The 17,303-nt window shown below is 37.4% G+C and overlaps 2 long non-coding RNA genes across 2 annotated transcripts; both read left to right on the top strand.

Annotated features, from left to right (window-relative positions):
- Nucleotides 1–413: 413 nt before the first annotated feature.
- Nucleotides 414–1,407, top strand: LOC131250112 (uncharacterized). Its single transcript, XR_009173070.1, has 4 exons — nucleotides 414–580; nucleotides 676–762; nucleotides 855–892; nucleotides 1,097–1,407. It is a non-coding gene; the product is annotated as an uncharacterized LOC131250112 (long non-coding RNA).
- Nucleotides 1,408–2,616: 1,209 nt separating this feature from the next.
- Nucleotides 2,617–7,241, top strand: LOC131250111 (uncharacterized). The gene is made up of 2 exons (XR_009173069.1): nucleotides 2,617–2,702; nucleotides 6,857–7,241. It is a non-coding gene; the product is annotated as an uncharacterized LOC131250111 (long non-coding RNA).
- Nucleotides 7,242–17,303: the final 10,062 nt, after the last annotated feature.

The following is a 17,303-nucleotide window of genomic DNA, read 5'->3' as shown; positions in this document are numbered from 1 at the left end:
AAGCAACTTTGCTTTTGAATTTTAGGTTAATTGGAGAAAAGTTTCCTTGGCTGCTCCTCATCATTTATTTGGTTATTTAGGTTGCTCTTACACAAATTCAGATGCAATGACCAGCAATTGAATTGACAACATGCCAAAATAGAAACAGGTTTGCAGCTGGTAATTACCAACTACTTCATGTGCATAAGGTATAAGTGCACAGGATTCAGGTATGCAAGCACAATGGTTCGATTTTCAGATCCATTGCTCCAATGACAACCGAATATCAGATCCAATTAGAATTGGATAACAAAGAAGAAACATGTCTAGACAGAAATGTATTTCAATCTGGCTAATACTCCTGTTCTGTTTTCTATTGATTTCATAAAATTAGTATCATTGCTTATTTTAGTAAAAAAAAAAAAAAAAAACAAACTATCAATTGATGATGAGGACCATTGTGTGAATGTCTTGAAGGTATTTTTTTATCACTAATCTTGAACCAGTGAAGGCGATTGAATTTGTAAACTCTACCATTCTTACCTGCAGGTTTTATGAAGGTGTTGTGCAACCTTATAACCCAGGAAAGAAGAAACATGTGGTAAACCATGAGACTTGTGTACTTCTCTTAATTATCCCTATCCAAACTGTCCCCTTTCTTGAAGACTTATTTGTTGAATGATATCTGCTTCAAAGATACTATATGAGGATGGAGATGTGGAAGTTTTTCAGTTATATGAGGAGTAGGGGGAGGTTATTGGTGAAGGTTCCGATCCTAGCAAGGTATTAATGTATGTATTATAGAGAAATCTTTTCTTCTTTAGCTAAATTATAAATTTTTAGAACGAAATATAATGTGTTCAACCTTTTTCCAGTGACTTAAATCATCAAATGTTTCCCCATCCAAAGGAATGTAAGTATCACTGTCAAAAGCTTTTCTTTCCATGATTCAGTTTTGTGTCATTTTAGTTAATTAAAATACAGTTTGGGCTTTTATATCTCGTTGCTTGTAAACAGGCTGTTGCATAGGTAATAACAAACGCTATGAAGACAGATCTTATGACATGATTTTACACTGATTTTCTCCTCATCTGTTTTTATTCTCAGCTTCAAATAGGCTTGAGCAGCTGCAGATGTTGTCAGTCCCACTGATATGTGTTGCAACAATTCGAGTAGCTTTGGATGCAGCAGGTTTCCCTGACATGTCTATCATGTCGTGTACAGCTAATTAATTCTTTTTCCATTTCCTTATGATCAGACTGCATGTTGGCTAAATGTGTTAACATTGCTCAGATTTGTAGAAGAAATAAATGGGGATTGAAGTCTATAATTGTAGAAGAAATGAAAAAAGAAATAAGAGAAAAGTGAATCTAGCAAGCTAGAGAAGGTTCATAGGTGATTGCTTGTTAGAGAATGTCAGCTAGATCAGGAGGCTAACGTTGGTTCATGTTCCCAAACAAAATGTTTAATCCAAGTGGATTGCATTTGGGCTTCCCTCCATTGGAGAATATGACAGACATGAAGATACTGTGAGTTGAATTGAATATACTACTATCCTTGGTATATATAACAATGCCAATGGTCTCTTGTTTATAGTGGCTTTCACAACCATGCTCAATTTTAGGAACTACAAAGTGTAATGTGGTACACATGCCATGTTTATAGTCGCTTTGTGCATGCTTATGGATTGTTGTGCTATGCTAGCATTCAAACAACAAACCCCAAGATAACTAAGGAACTTTTCCATTTTTGTGTGAGTTGAGTCAGATTGTGAATATTTTCCACCATTTTTTCTGTTTGGTTTCAGCATTTCATTGTTTTGAATGGTACTTGTGTTGGTATGGGCATTTATGAAGTTTTTTTTTACTATATCATGTTTTATAATTTAGCAAGCTAGAACTAATTTTGCTTTTGAAATCTCTTCAGCGATTAGGAAGCTATTTATGCAAACCAGTCTCTTAGAATTATTACAAACATAACAGATCTATGCTCCATTTCCAGTTGGGCATGTCCTCTTGTATTTTCCTGTTGGCAAGTTGGTGTAGGATATGAGCTTCAAATTGGTACATATTCATCCTTTATTTGAAAGTTCATATTCTTTTCCAATCTTAGTTGTTTAATGCTGCCACTACAAGGTTCAATATTGAAATGGTAAAGTTTTTAACTACTTATTTTATCTTTGTTTTTTCCTGTTCTTCATAAATAATTTTATGTCTTAGCCTCCTGTCATTACTAGCTAGTCTTGTCACTATTTGTATATATGTCATCTCATGAGTCTTACTATTTGTAATTTTCTTACCCCTGTAGTGATTATCAGAAGCAGTGGGCCATCATTGAAAGATTATCCTTTTAGTGAGTCCTATTAAGGTATAGATAATATATGGTTTTAGTTCATGGTAAATGGTACCTTTTATTGTGGATCACCCCTGGACCAAAGACCTGGTATCTATTGTTGTAAGTTCATATTGATTTCACTAATTATAATAGAAAACAGACTCAAGCTCAAGCTAGGGGAGATTGTTACGATAATTCCAACTATCGGTAAGTACAATTTAGAAGGCAGATTTAAATTTTATTTATTTGTAAATCTGTGCCCATATGCATTGTCGGAGAAACTAAAAAACTTACTCATTCTCAGATTGCATTGTGGAATTTGCATCCATTATTCAAAGAAAGGGCGACATTCCAAGCACTCACACTTTCTCTCCTTGCTTGCTAAATTGGTGAGTCTTCTTTCCTTCATACTATATGATTCATTGATTAAGTGGCCTGGCCATTTGGACAGGCCCATGTTTATATATTATCTCAAAATTGATGAAGTGGCCTGGCCATTTGGACAGGCCCATGTTTATATATTATCTCAAAATTGATGAAGTAGATCCGGATGTGCGTCGGAGCTATCTGGATGTTGAACAGGGAGCCCTGGAAGGTGGGAACCACTGTTATGACCATGATGAAGCTGTCCATTTTCTATGGACAACAATATGGGTGGCCTGGCCATTTGGACAGACCCATGTTTATATATTATCTCGAACTTGATGAAGCAAATCCGGAAGTGCGTCGGAGCTATCCGAATGTTGAGCGGGGGTCCTTGGAAGGTGGGAACCGTTGTTATGACCATGATGAAGCTGTTCATTTCCTATGGACAAAAATATGGGTGGCCTAGCCATTTGGATAGGCCCATGTTTATATATTATCTCGAAATTAATGAAGCAGATCCGGATGTCCGTCGAAGCTATCCGGATGTTGAGTGGGGGTCCCTGGAAAGTGGGAACTGCTGTTATGACCATGATGAAGCTATCTATTTCCTACGGATAGCATTGGAAGGGCCTGGCCAATTGGAGCAGGCCGTGTTTATATCTGTGTTTGCAGGGACAACACCCTTAACCTAAACCACACCCTAAACCTATAACCAAAACTTGAACCTTAACCTATAACCTAAACTTTAACCTATAAACAATAACCTAAACCTATAACCTAACCTAAACCTGTAACCTAAACTTAAACCTTAACCTATAACCTAAACCAAAAACTAACCTAAACCTATAACCTTAACCTAAACCTAAAACTTAAAGCTAAAGCTAAACCAAAACCTATAACCTAAAACCTAAACCTAAACCAAAACCAAAACCTATAACCTAAAACCTAAACATAAACCAAAACATATAACTTAAAACCTAAACCTAAACCTAAAACCTAAATGTATTCTCAAATCCCTAAACCTAAACCTACACCTAATCTTAATCTCAACTACTTAACCTAAACCTAAACTTGAAAGCCCAAACCTAAACCCGATCCCGAACCCGAACCCGATTTCCTAAACCTAAACCTTAACCTATTCTCAATTCCCTAAAGCTATAACCTATAACCTATAACCTAAACCTAAACTAAACCTAAAACCTAAAACCTAAACCTAAAGTTAAACCAAAACCTATAACCTTAACCTAAAACCTAAAACCTAAACCTAAACTTAAAACCTAAATGTATTCTCAATTCCCTAAACCTAAACCTACACCTAATCCTAATCTCAACAACTTAACCTAAACCTAAACTTAAAAACCCAATCCTAAACCCGATCCCGAACCCGAACCTGATTTCCTAAACCTAAACCTTAACCTATATTCTCAATTCTCTAAAGCTATAACCTATAACCTAAACCTAAACCTAACCTAAACCTATAACCTTAACCTAAACTTATAACCTAAACCTAAACCTAAACCAAAACCTATAACGTTAACCTATAACCTAAAACATAAACCTAAACCTAAAACCTAAATGTATTCTCAAATCCCTTAACCTAAATCTACACCTAATCCTAATCTCAACTACTTAACCTAAATTTAAACTTGAAAACCCAAACCTAAACCCGATCCCGAACCCGATTTCCTAAACCTAAACCTTAACCTATTCTCAATTCCCTAAAGCTATAATCGATAACCTATAACCTATAACCTAAACCTAAACCTAACCTAAACCTATAACCTAAACCTATAACCTTAACCTAAACCTATAACCTAAACCTAAACCAAAACCAAAACCTATAACCTATAACCTAAACCTAAACCTATAACCTAAATGTATTCTCAAATCCCTAAACCTAATCCTACACCTAAGCCTAATCTCAACTACTTAACCTAAACCTAAACTTAAAAACCCAAACCTAAACCGGATCCCGAATCTGAGCCCGATTTCCTAAACTTAAACCTTAACCTATAACCTATAACCTAAACCTAACTTAAACCTATAACCTTAACCTAAACTTAAAGCCTAAACCTAAACCAAAACCTAAACCTAAACCAAAACTTATAACCTTAACGTATAGCCTAAAACCTAAACCTAAACCTAAACCTAAAACCTAAATGTATTCTCAAATCCCAAAACCTAAACCTACACCTAATCATAATCTCAAATCCCTAACCTAAACCTAAACCTAAACTTGAAAACTCAAACCTAAACCCGATCCCGAACCCGAACCTGATTTCCTAAACCTAAACCTTAACCTATTCTCAATTCCCTAAAGCTATAACCTATAACCTATAACTTATAACCTACACCTAAACCTAACCTAAACCTATAACCTTAACCTAAACCTAAAACCTAAACCTAAACCTAAAACCTAAATGTATTCTCAAATCCTTAAACCTAAACCTACACCTAATCCTAATGTCAACTCCTTAACCTAAACCTAAACTTGAAAACCCAAACTGAACCCGATCTCAAACCCGAACCCGATTTCCTAAACCTAAACCTTAACCTATTCTCAATTCCCTAAAGCTTTAACCTATAACCTATAACCTATAACCTATAACCTTAACCTTAACCTAAACCTATAACCTAAACCTAACCTAAACCTATAACCTTAACCTAAACCAAAACCTATAACCTAAACCTTCACCTATAACCTATATCCTATAACCTATAACCTAAACTTATAATCGATAACCTAACCTTAACCTAAACCTAAAACCTAAATCTAAACCTATAACCTAAAACCTAAATGTATTCTCAAATCCCTAAACCTAAACCTACACCTAATCCTAATCTCAACTCCCTAACATAAACCTAAACCTAAACTTGAAAACCCAAACATAAACCCGATCCCAAACCCGAACCTAATTTCCTAAACCTAAACCTTAACCTATTCTCAATTCCCTAAAGCTATAACCTATAGCTTATAACCTATTACCTAAACCTATAACCTTAACCTAAAACTAAAACCTAAACCTAAAACCTAAATGTATTCTCAAATCCTTAAACCTAAACCTACACCTAATCCTAATTTCAACTCCTTAACCTAAACCTAAACTTGAAAACCCACACCTAAACCCAATCCTGAACCCGAACCTGATTTCCTAAACCTAAACCTTAACCTATTCTCAATTCCGTAAAGCTATAACTTATAACCTATAACCTAAACCTAAAACTTATAACCTCAACCTAAACCTAAAACTTAAACTTAAACCTAAAACCTAAATGTATTCTCAAATCCTTAAACCTAAACCTACACCTAATCCTAATCTCAACTCCTTAACCTAAACCTAAACTTGAAAACCCAAACTAAACCCGATCTCAAACCTGAACCCGATTTCCTAAACCTAAACCTTAACCTATTCTTAATTCCCTAAAGCTTTAACCTATAACCTAAACCTTAACCTAAACCTAAACCTATGACCTTAACCTAAACCAAAACCTATAACCTAAACCTTAACCTATAACCTATAACCTAAACTTATAACCTAACCTTAACCTAAACCTAAAACCTAAACCTAAACCTATAACCTATAACATATAACCTAAATCTAAACCTATAACCTAAATGTATTCTCAAATCCCTAAACCTAAACCTACACCTAATCCTAATCTCAACTCCCTAACCTAAACCCAAACCTACACCTAATCCTAATCTCAACTCCCTAACCTAAACCTAAACCTAAACTTGAAAACCCAAACCTAAACCCGATCTGGAACCCGAACCCGATTTCCTAAACCTAAACCTTAACCTATTCTCAATTCCCTAAAGCTATAACCTATAACCTATAACCTAAACCTTAACCTATTCTCAATTCCCTAAAGCTATAACCTATAACCTATAACCTAAACCTAACCTAAACCTATAACCTTAACCTGAACCTAAAACCTAAACCTAAACCTATAACTTTAACTTAAACCTAGGTTTTGAGTTTAAAAGTCCATCCTAAGTTTGAACACATTACTCATGTTGGATTTTGCCATAGTTTAGAAGATTTGTAGGTACATTTTTTATTTCTTCATATATAAGTTTTTTTTTTTTTTTTTTTTTTTTTTTGTCTTTCTTCCTTTTAAGATGTATACAAAGGCATGCTTGTTTGATTGTGTCTACAAATGCTGTTTTATACAGGCTGACAAGCTAAAGAAGTCGGTGGATGATGAAATTCATTTTCTCAAGGCAAGGGTTTCAGAACTTGAAAGTGATCTTGTGTCGAAGTCCATAGAAGTTACATCTGCAGTTTCAAGGAAAGAAAAAGCACTATCTTCTGCATTTGCTGAAATTAACCGTCTGAAGGAAGAAAATTCTATAAAAACGTGAGCATTATTGAATGCATATGGAGGGTGTTTACTGTGTTGGAGTGTATTTGTTTCTTGCACATGAGGGCATGCCTTAGTTGTAATTCTTATGATAAGTTAAGCACAGTGAAGTATTGTTTATTTAGAAATGTGAATGTAGGATGCATTGTATGATTTGATTGCTATTTGTAATAAATGCATCAATTTTGTTTTTTTTTCTGATTGCATTTTATGTACTATTTCTATCAGCATTAAGCTTAGATGATTTATCAATCATAGCAGGTTCTTGCAATGGAAACAGGTCGTATTATTACATTTTTTTAAAAAAAAAAATAGCTATAAATATAATCCGTAGCTATAGCTACGGCTTTGTCCGTAGCTATTGGTGTCTATTGCTACGGATAGTATTGGTGTTATTGGTATCTATTGCTACGGATAAAATTCTTTTTGCTACAGATATGATCTATAGTACGTCCGTCACTATTGGTGGGGTAGCTAAAGGTATTGCTACGGATATAATCCGTAGTTATTGTTATCTATAGCTACGGATATAATCCGTAGCTATTGGTGTCTATTGCTACGGATTATATCCGTAGCTATTGGTATATATTTCTACGGATATAATCCGCAGCTATACCTTTAGCTACCTCACCAATAGCGACGGACGTGCTACGGATTATATCCGTAGCAAAAAGAATTTTGCTATGGTTTTTGGCCGTAGCCTTTGCCCGTTTTTCTTGTAGTGAGATTATATGATTAACTACCTTGTGACAACACTCATAGATAGTACCCAAAGACCTATGCATGAAATTTGCAGGTTGCTTTGTAGTTAGGACACCACAGTTCTAATATCATCTTTCTAACATATAGATTAACAATTACATCAAAAACCTAAGCAGTGAAAGCTGCATTCATAAACAGAACAAATCACCATACCTCATACCAACCAAGGCTCACATAATCACCATTAGATATGCCAAGGCCAGAAAAGTTAAGAACAAAGGTCGCCATTAGATATTTGAAAGAAGTAGACTTACAGCTATATTTTTATTTGCTATACTTATAGGAAATAGTGATAATTAAATGCCCGCCATTAGAAACCACTTGGAGCCCGCCGTTCATCTCTGGCAAGTGTCTGCCACGCTCTGACTTCCTTTCCTTGTCATTCTATGATTTGGACTTCTATCTCCTCGGATGAGTGTTGTTCGCCTGCATAAGAAGGCGAAGGCAATTGGAAACGGATTGGCCACTCCACCTGCCACCCGCCAATGGCTGATGGTCATTGCTATGTGGGCCCCACCATGATGTATGTGTTTCATCCATGCCGTCCATTTATTTTTTTCAGAACATTTTACTATAGGAGACCAAAAATTAGGTATATCTCCATCTCAAGTGGACCACATTACAGGAAGCAGTGTTGAATCAGCGTCGACCATTAAAAGCCTTTTGGGGCCATAAAAGTTTTGGATCAAGTTGATCTTTGTTTTTTCCCTTCATCTGGGCATGTATGACCTAATCAACAGATTAGATGTCAAATAAACAGTACATTGGACCTTAGGAGGATTTTAATGGTGGATATCTAATCACTATTGTTTTCCTGTCGTGTGGTCCACCTGAGATTTATATCCCTCTCATTTTTGGCATGAAGCCCTAAATTGATCTTAAAAAATGGATGAACGGAATGGATGAAACACATACATCATGGTGGGGCCCACAGAGCACCGACCATCAGCCCCCGGGCTGGTGGCAGGGGTAGTAGCCAATCCGTTTCCAAGGCAATTCTAGTGCCGTCGCTTCTCATCCGTCCAAGTGTCATTTCCGATGACTTCGCTAACACTATACGCCCGATTTCTCTCCTGTTGGCCACACAATGCAACTTTTCCGATGACTTGGCTAACAAGATACCATCAAATTGTTTGTTAGCTACACAATACAACTTTTAAAGTGTGGAACTTTTCTCGGTTCGACCATTATTTTTTGTGTTTGATCTACACTGTCCATCAAATTTTTTTGGATAATTCTGGAGCATGAGCTCAAAAATAAAATATATGCAAAGCTCAAGTGTACCACGACACAGAAAAAACTGTGGGGATGGAACAAACCACCGTTGAAACTTTCTTAGGGCAAACGGTTAGGCTTATTTTCTATCTTACCTGTTCATAAGATCACAGGTACCCGAATGAAGTTAAAATACAAATATCACCTTGATCAGATGCTTCCGAGCCTTAATTTTTTTAAAAAAAATGTTGTATCAATTTCTACTATTTCTAGCGGTGTGGTCTATTTAGCTTTATAGTTTGGTTGTTTTTTAGTTCATATCCTTAGTATTATTTGAAAAAATAGATGGATGGGTGGATCTAAAAAATATGTCATCAGGAGGCCCACGTGAATTTCACGTGTCAAAGTCCGTTGCTTGCTATGTGAGCCGCGGAGAGGGATTAGGTAATACCCCGGCCCCACCCAAGGGAAGCGGATTGCGTAGTAACTCCTTACGCTCAGCGTGCTGAGTAAACTGTGTGAGGCTCACCATGATTTATGTATTCTATCTGTTCCGTCCATTCATTTTTCCAGATGATTTTAATGTTTGAGTTTAAAAATTAAGCATTACACTGCTCAAATTGACCACACAACAGGAAACAGTTGAATTGAACTTCTACTGCCGAAAATTTCTTGGGAGTCACGGAAGTTTTGGATCAAGCTTATATTTGTGTTTTCCATTCATCCATGTCTGTATGATATTATGAACAGGTTCGATGACAAATAAACATCACTGTGGGGCGTAACAAGTTTTCAACGGTGGAAATCATTATCCCCACTGTTTCTTGTGGTATGGTCCAGTTAATCTTTGGATATGCTTCAATTTTGATCTCAACTCCTTAAATTAGATGAAAAAACAGATGAACCGCGTGGATAGACCACATACATTCAAGGTGGATCCAACTATGTTTACTCAGTACCGTAAGAGCGTACCCAGTGAGTTACTGTGCAGCCCACCTTTATGTGTGTTCTGTATCCACCCTGTCCATCCATTTTTCCAAATCATTTTAGTGCATTGTACGAAAAGCAACGTATATACAATTATCTGGTGGAACATACCGTAGGAAAAGGTGGCGATTGACCATTAACGGCCACAAAAGTTTTGGATGGAGATAATATTTGTTTTTTCCCTTCCTTTAGGATTACGTGAACTTATCAACAGAGTTTTTAATGGTAGGTTATTCAATAACCATCGTTTCCTGAAGTAAGGTCCACCTGATAATGGGAGCTTTTAGAACTTTAGACGCATGCCATAAAGTGATTTGGAAAAACGGACGGACGGGATGAATATAGAATATACACATCAAAATGGGCAACACGGTAAGGGATGCACCGTATTGTGTGAGGCTGGCTCTCACCTAATCGCTCCCGTGGTGCGGTGGAGAGAAGAAAAGCCAAAGTGCTGACATGTAGAACTTTCATGTTCCCCATAAGTTCATGATCACACACGTATCAGATCCACACCGTTTATCAAATTTTTTTCCATACTATTTTAAGAAGGGAGAAAAGAACAAGACAAATCCAAGTCTTAAGTGAGAAACACTATTTTAGGAAAAGAGAAAAAACAAGACAGATCCGAGTCTTAAGTGAACCACACCATACAAACATCGAGAATTGGATGCCTATTGTTGAAAACCTCCTGAGGTAAGAAGGTTTCAACGTTAGTCATTCAATCCTCACTGCTTTATGTGGTGTGGTCCATTTTAACTTTAAATATATCTCATTTTTGAGTTCACGCTCTAGGATGATCTGTAAAAATTAATGGACAGTGGATTTAAAACATAAATCAATGTGGCCCATAGAAGCTTCATATGTTAAAAGTTCTATAATCTATTTGGGATAGAGAAATCCCGCATATCTAAGTCATCAGTGATGACGTGGACCAATGACAAGCAGTGGTACTGGATTTTTCTGTGTGTTCAGACGATCCGCATTTTTTCTAACTAAAAAGAAAATAAATAAATCGTCGTCACCAAGGGAATAACTATACAGGGTTAGACAATTTGGGCTGCCACTAGATCAGAAGGAAACAATACAAAGCAGCCTATCATATCCATTTACAATAGCGAACCAAGTGGAAAGGCCACCTTCCCCACCCTAGATTCTCTAATAAAACCCAACCCCACCTTATCTAGCACAACCAGCCCCGTATGCATAGCGGAAGATCCGTGATGTCCCTGAATACCCAATTAATGTAGAGCAGGTTGCAAACACTTTCATATCCAAGATGAACTAGAGAAGACCCGATTGGAAGTAGAAGTCATCAAGATCATCGGACCATTAAAACAGGCATATCTCATAAACCATAATGAGTTACTCGATGTACCATCTATGATTTTGGGAGTACGACGAGCTACTTTAGCCAACCAACCTAGAATAATCGGGTTCCCCATGCTGAATTTGCGAGATTTCAGCATATCGACCAGCACATTCCATGTTTTATTTCTATTTTTACTAATTTTAATAAGTTTTAGTTCGATCATAACTCTTCATTCGTTGCGCTTTATGAGTTGTGTCCAACATGAAAAGTGTTTAGAAAAATTAGGAGAATAACGTGATTAAAATTAGGAGAATAAGGTTTTAGTTGTAGTTTGATTCTGAAATTTCTCATATTGCTTTTATTTTTTTAGTATCCCTATTTAAAGGGTTGTGAACTCCTTTATTTCAATCAATTTATGAATTTTCATGAATACTATTCTTGCTTTTTCCTCATGTATTCGAAAAGTCTCTATGAGGAGTCCAGAGAAGGTTCGTGACGATGAACGTCAATTGATATTAGAAATGAGGTCGATCACCGTCTTCCTCAAGAATAATTACTTTGAATCTATGAAGCTTCTTTGGACTCGTTTTTTTTTTTTTTTTTTTTTTTTTTAGAAAAATAGAAATAGTATTCATAAAAATTTATAAATTGATTGATTCAAATAAATCACTTCACAACCTACAACCCTTTAAACAGGATAATAAGCAATGGGAGAAATTTCAGAATCAAACTACAACTAAAACTCCTAAAATTCACAACTTACTAAAAATAATAAATTTTCTATCTATAGTAAGTGTCCTATGTGGCTTAACCATGTTATTCTCTTAATTTTTCTAAACACTTTTCAATTAATTAAGAGTCATAATTAAATAAAACTTACTAAAAATAGTAAAAACGGAAATAAACATGGAATTTGACCATCAATATGATGGAATCTCGCAAATTCGGCATAGGAAACTCGGCTTAGCCGGGTTGGTTGTCTAAAAGTAGCTCATCCTACCCAAAATCATATATGGTAGGTCGAGTAAGTCATTCCGGTTTGTGAGATATGCTTGTTTTAAAGTTCTAACGGTCTTGATGACTTCCGCCTCCGATCGGGTCCTCTCTGGTTCATCCTGGACATGAAAGTGTCCGTGACCCGCTCTACATCAGTCGTCCTCCACTTCAAAAGAACTCATCTTCGAGTTCTCATGCTGTTCAATTCTTGATACTCGGTTCGGTTCGGTTCGTTGTAACGATACCCTGATCAAAAGTAATGATCAATTTATGGTCCACCTTCTTTTGGTCCAAGCATGCTAGGAGTGCATTTGTGACATGTTCTACGTCACCAGCCCATTTGGCAGGCCATTTCCTTCTCTCAGAGTGTGTGGGTAATTCGGGTACAGGCTATCTCTTCTTCAGGCGCCCTATTCTGGCAAGCCAATAGCTAATTTTCCACTACCGCCCATTGAGGGCGTCCACCACCAATTTAGAGTCCGTTTCAACCTCCACCTTGGAGTTGAAGATTGTTGAGCACCCTATGGTGGGCTCGACCATAATATATTTGTTTTACCCAGGTGCTATCATTACAAACAATTATTTTTGGACATGAACACAAAATCAAGTAGATCTAAGTCTTATGTGGACTACAAGATGGAAAACACTAGTGATTGAACACCAACCGTTGAAAAAAAATCAAATCTCTTCGAACTGTTGAGACGGCATCTCGAACCGGCAAATCGGGCACACATGGTTCTTCTCCAACCATTTAATTATGCATTCACTATCAAAAACATGTGAGCACGGCATCCGTATGACCTCCACCCCTGTAGAGAAGTCATTCAAACAAATTGCACACTTGATCTCATCATACTTATCTTTGTTGAATGTCATCCTTTCCAACGCTTCGATTGAAGATTTTGATGCTGGGACTGCACTAGTCCTCTGATAAGCCATATCATCAATTGATTCTCTCAGTGCCGCAGCCAATGTCTCTTCTCCATCTTCATCTTCTTTGACTAATATCAAAACCTCAATCTCTGCAACAATATATAACGTTTTCTTTCCCACTTGGAGGGCCTTTTTTGCCATGTCATTAATTTTCACGGCTACTGATTCAACACAGGTTAGAGGAATGTCCATGTGAGAAACCATCCCAGCAAAACGCGCTTTAGATATCTCGACTTGCAAGAAACACTGAAGCTTTTCCCACATCTTCACCACCCTGCAAACTTCCATGTCAGGCACGGATCGATGTCCCCATACATCTAACCTCCTGCAGCATTCTTTTAACTGAATTTCCATGAATAGCATGGGCACTTGGACTTCAGATGGTATTTCATCCAATTTTTCATAGGTTCTTGGCCAATAAAAACGTGTGATATTTCCATGGCGGACCATGTAGCATGATTCATCGACGGGCACGTGAAGTTCATTATCCGATAGCGTGTCCGAGTTATCGGCTAACATATTGAATTCATCTTCTATAGGGACGAACAAGTCATCTTCAACGGCATCTAACATGTCGAATTCATCTTCAACAGTGACTGACAAATCGAATTCATCATGGGACGATGTATTCGAGACTTCTTCAACGAAGGACATGGATGCTGTTGTGTAGTCACCTGAATTTGAATTCAGTAGAAAGAAAGACGTTTTGGAACAGAAGCTATTGTTATTGATTTATATGGATGGTGTTTCTAAATTCGTAAACAAAGGCAATTGTTGTTTATTTGTGTGGATGGTGTTTCTAAATCCCGGAACGGATGGCTACCCACCAGCCCGTGGCAGATGGTCGGTGCTCTATGGGACCCAGCATGATGTATGTGTTTAATCCATTCCGTTCATCCATTTTTAAAGATCATTTGAAGGTTTTATTCAACAAATGAGGGAGATTTAGATCTCAGGTGAACCACACCACAGGAAAACAATGGTGATTGGATATACACCATTACAATCCCTCTATGGCCCACTGTACTGTTTATTTGACATCCAATCTGTTTATTAGGTCAGACCCAGATGAAGGGAAAAAACAAAGATCATCTTGATCCAAAACTTTTGTGGCCCCAAAAAGTTTTTAACGATCATTGTTCATTCAACACTGTTTCCTTTAATGTGGTACACTTTATATTTGGATATACTTAATTTTTTGTACCATACTATAAATTGATCTATAAAAATAGATGGACGGTATGGATGAAATATATACATCATGGTGGGGCCCACATAGCACCGACCATCAGCCATTGGCTGGTGGCAGGGGAGTAGCCAATACGTTTCCCTAAATCCATACGCGTTTATAATTAATGAGTTACATTAACGCTAGGGACGGGATCCTGCGCTGGGAAGTTAAGTGGGGCCCACAGTGATGTTAGTTAACAAATCCACTCCGTCCATCTGTTTGGCAAGCTCAATTTAGGGCATGCAATCAAATTTTCCCTCACGTGTGGCCGGATTTGCATAAATTTTTTATTGGATGTCTTAAAATGGACGGATGGATTTATCACAAACATCACGGTGGGCCCACCTAGCTTCCCAACACAGCAACTTTTGCGAAAGGCAGGAAATTCGTCGGGAGAGTTCCCGCAACCCAAGCCGCTTCGGTGGATACCCGGATCGACTTGGGTGGGTGGGATCACTGACTGTGGGCCCAGTGTGATATACGTGCCTTAAATCCACACCGCCCATCTGTTTTGAAAATTCACTTTAAGGCATAATAAATAATAATAAAAAACTGAAGCAGATTCAAATCTCAAGTGAATTATAATATAGGAAACAGTGGTAATCAATCATTAAGAACTTACCGTGGGCCACAAAGTTTTGGATTAAGTTGATATTTTTGTAGTCTCTTGGTCCATGTCTTTGTAATTTTATCAACAAGTTGGATGCAAAATAAACATTTCAGTGGCCCTATAACGTTTTAATGGGGATTCAATCACAATTATTTCTTGTGATAGAGGCCACCTACCATTTTGATCTGCTTCATTTTTTTGTTCCTACCGTAAAATGAGCTTTCAAAATAGTTACATGGAGGTTTCTTTGAGTTCTTTTCCTTGTCATACTATGATTTAGACTTTTATCAAATGCGGGGAGTGTGAATCGTACGCCTCTGAGTTCCACCGTAATTTTTATGTCAGATCTATATCGTCCATCAATTTTCTTGAATAATTCTAGAGCATGAGCTTAAAAATCAGATATATACAAAGCTCAAGTATTTCACACCAGAAAATAAGGGCGGGGATTGTACAAACAGCTGGTAAAACTTAACTAAGGCCAACCCTTAGGCTTATTTTTCATCTAACCTCTTCATAAGATCACATAATACCTTGTTGAAGTTCAAATATAAATATCATCTTGATCATAGCTTTATGTGCCCCAAATAAGTCTTCATTCGTAACATCAATCTCCTCTATTTTCAGTGGTGTGGTCCACTTTACCTTTAAATTTTCTTTAGTTTTGAGCTTGTTTCCTAGAATGATATGAAAAACTAGATGCATGGTGTGGTTCTAAGAAATACTTCATCCCGAGGCCCACGTATACTTCATGCGTTAAGTCCATTGCTTGCAATGTGAGGTGGGGGAGCCGATTAGGTGGGACCCCGGCTCCACCCAAGACAGTGCAGCCCTTACCATGTCAACATGAAGCACATACAATTATTAGGTGTACCATACCATAGCATTACTATACCATAGGAAGAAAGTGGTGATTTACCATTAGCCGTTTTGCAAGGAGATATTTGTTTTTTCCCTTAAGTTATTTAGGATTGTGTGAACTTATCAACAGATTGGATGGTACACAAAAACTACCAAAACATCTACTTAGGAAGTTTTTAATGGTATGTTGTTCAATTACCACTGTTTCGTGAAGTATGGACCATCTGATGATCTGATCTTTTAAAATTTTGGAAGCATGCCCTAAAATGATAGGAAAAAATAGACCAACAAGGTGAATACAAAATACACACGTCAAGATGGGCAATACAGTAAGTGCCGTACCTCCTTGTGTGAGGTTGGGGTTTCACCTGATCCGCTCTGGTGGTGCGGTCGAGAGAAGAAAACCCAAAGTGTTGACAAGTGGAACTTTCATATGCCAATATTATTATGACATATGTATCAAATCCACACCGGCCATAATTTTTTTCATACTATTTCAGGGAACCGGACAAAAAACGATACACATTCAAGCCTTAAGTGAGCCACACCATAGAAATAGTGAGAATTGAATGTCTATTATTGAAAACTTATTGTGCCACGGATGACTATGATCAAACTCATATTCATGTTTTCACTTCACCCATGTCTGTGTGACCTTACGAAAAGGTTAGATGGCAAATAAACCTCAAACTCGACATTAAGAAGGTTTCAAAAGTAGTTGTTTAATATATAACTTTATATGGTGTGTTACACTTAACTTTGTATGTGCTTCATTTTTGGGCTCATGCTCTGGTAGGGGTGTACAACGAGTCGAACTGAATCGAGCTGGCCTCAACTCAACTCGACTCGGCCACTAGCTGACCCTAGCTCGAACTTGGCTTGGCTTGGTCCTCGAGCCTAATTGGCCAGCTCGGCTCAATTCGGTCAGCAGCTCGAGCCAGTTTGAGCCGAGTTCGCCATTGCAGCATTTCCATAAATACCTAGACTGCACGTTCAAAATCCCACTGTATTACATATAACAGCAATGGTTTTCAAGGTATTTTACCAAACATCTTCTAAGCAACATAAAAACCAAGAAAAAAAGGGTATTTGTTTCAGGTACATACCTTCCTTGCCATCAGCCATACTTTGTTGAGTCATTTCATCAAACACTTGGTGAGCAACATCAATATCAAAGTAACCAAGTCACCGAACTGGTTCGATCCGAGTTCGATTCGAGCTGGGTTCTATCTAAGTCGAGTCGAGCTGGAGCTAGCTCGAACTTGGCTTGAACTCATTTTCGAGCTCAAAAAATCACCTCAACTCGGATCAAACTCAGCTTCGAACCGAGTCGAATCGAGCATTTTCGAGTC

The sequence above is a fragment of the Magnolia sinica genome, chromosome 6, assembly GCF_029962835.1.
Source record: "Magnolia sinica isolate HGM2019 chromosome 6, MsV1, whole genome shotgun sequence".
NCBI lineage: Eukaryota > Viridiplantae > Streptophyta > Magnoliopsida > Magnoliales > Magnoliaceae > Magnolia > Magnolia sinica.
The sequence above is the reverse complement of the archived record's forward strand: the minus strand, read 5'-3'. Positions and strand labels throughout refer to the sequence as shown.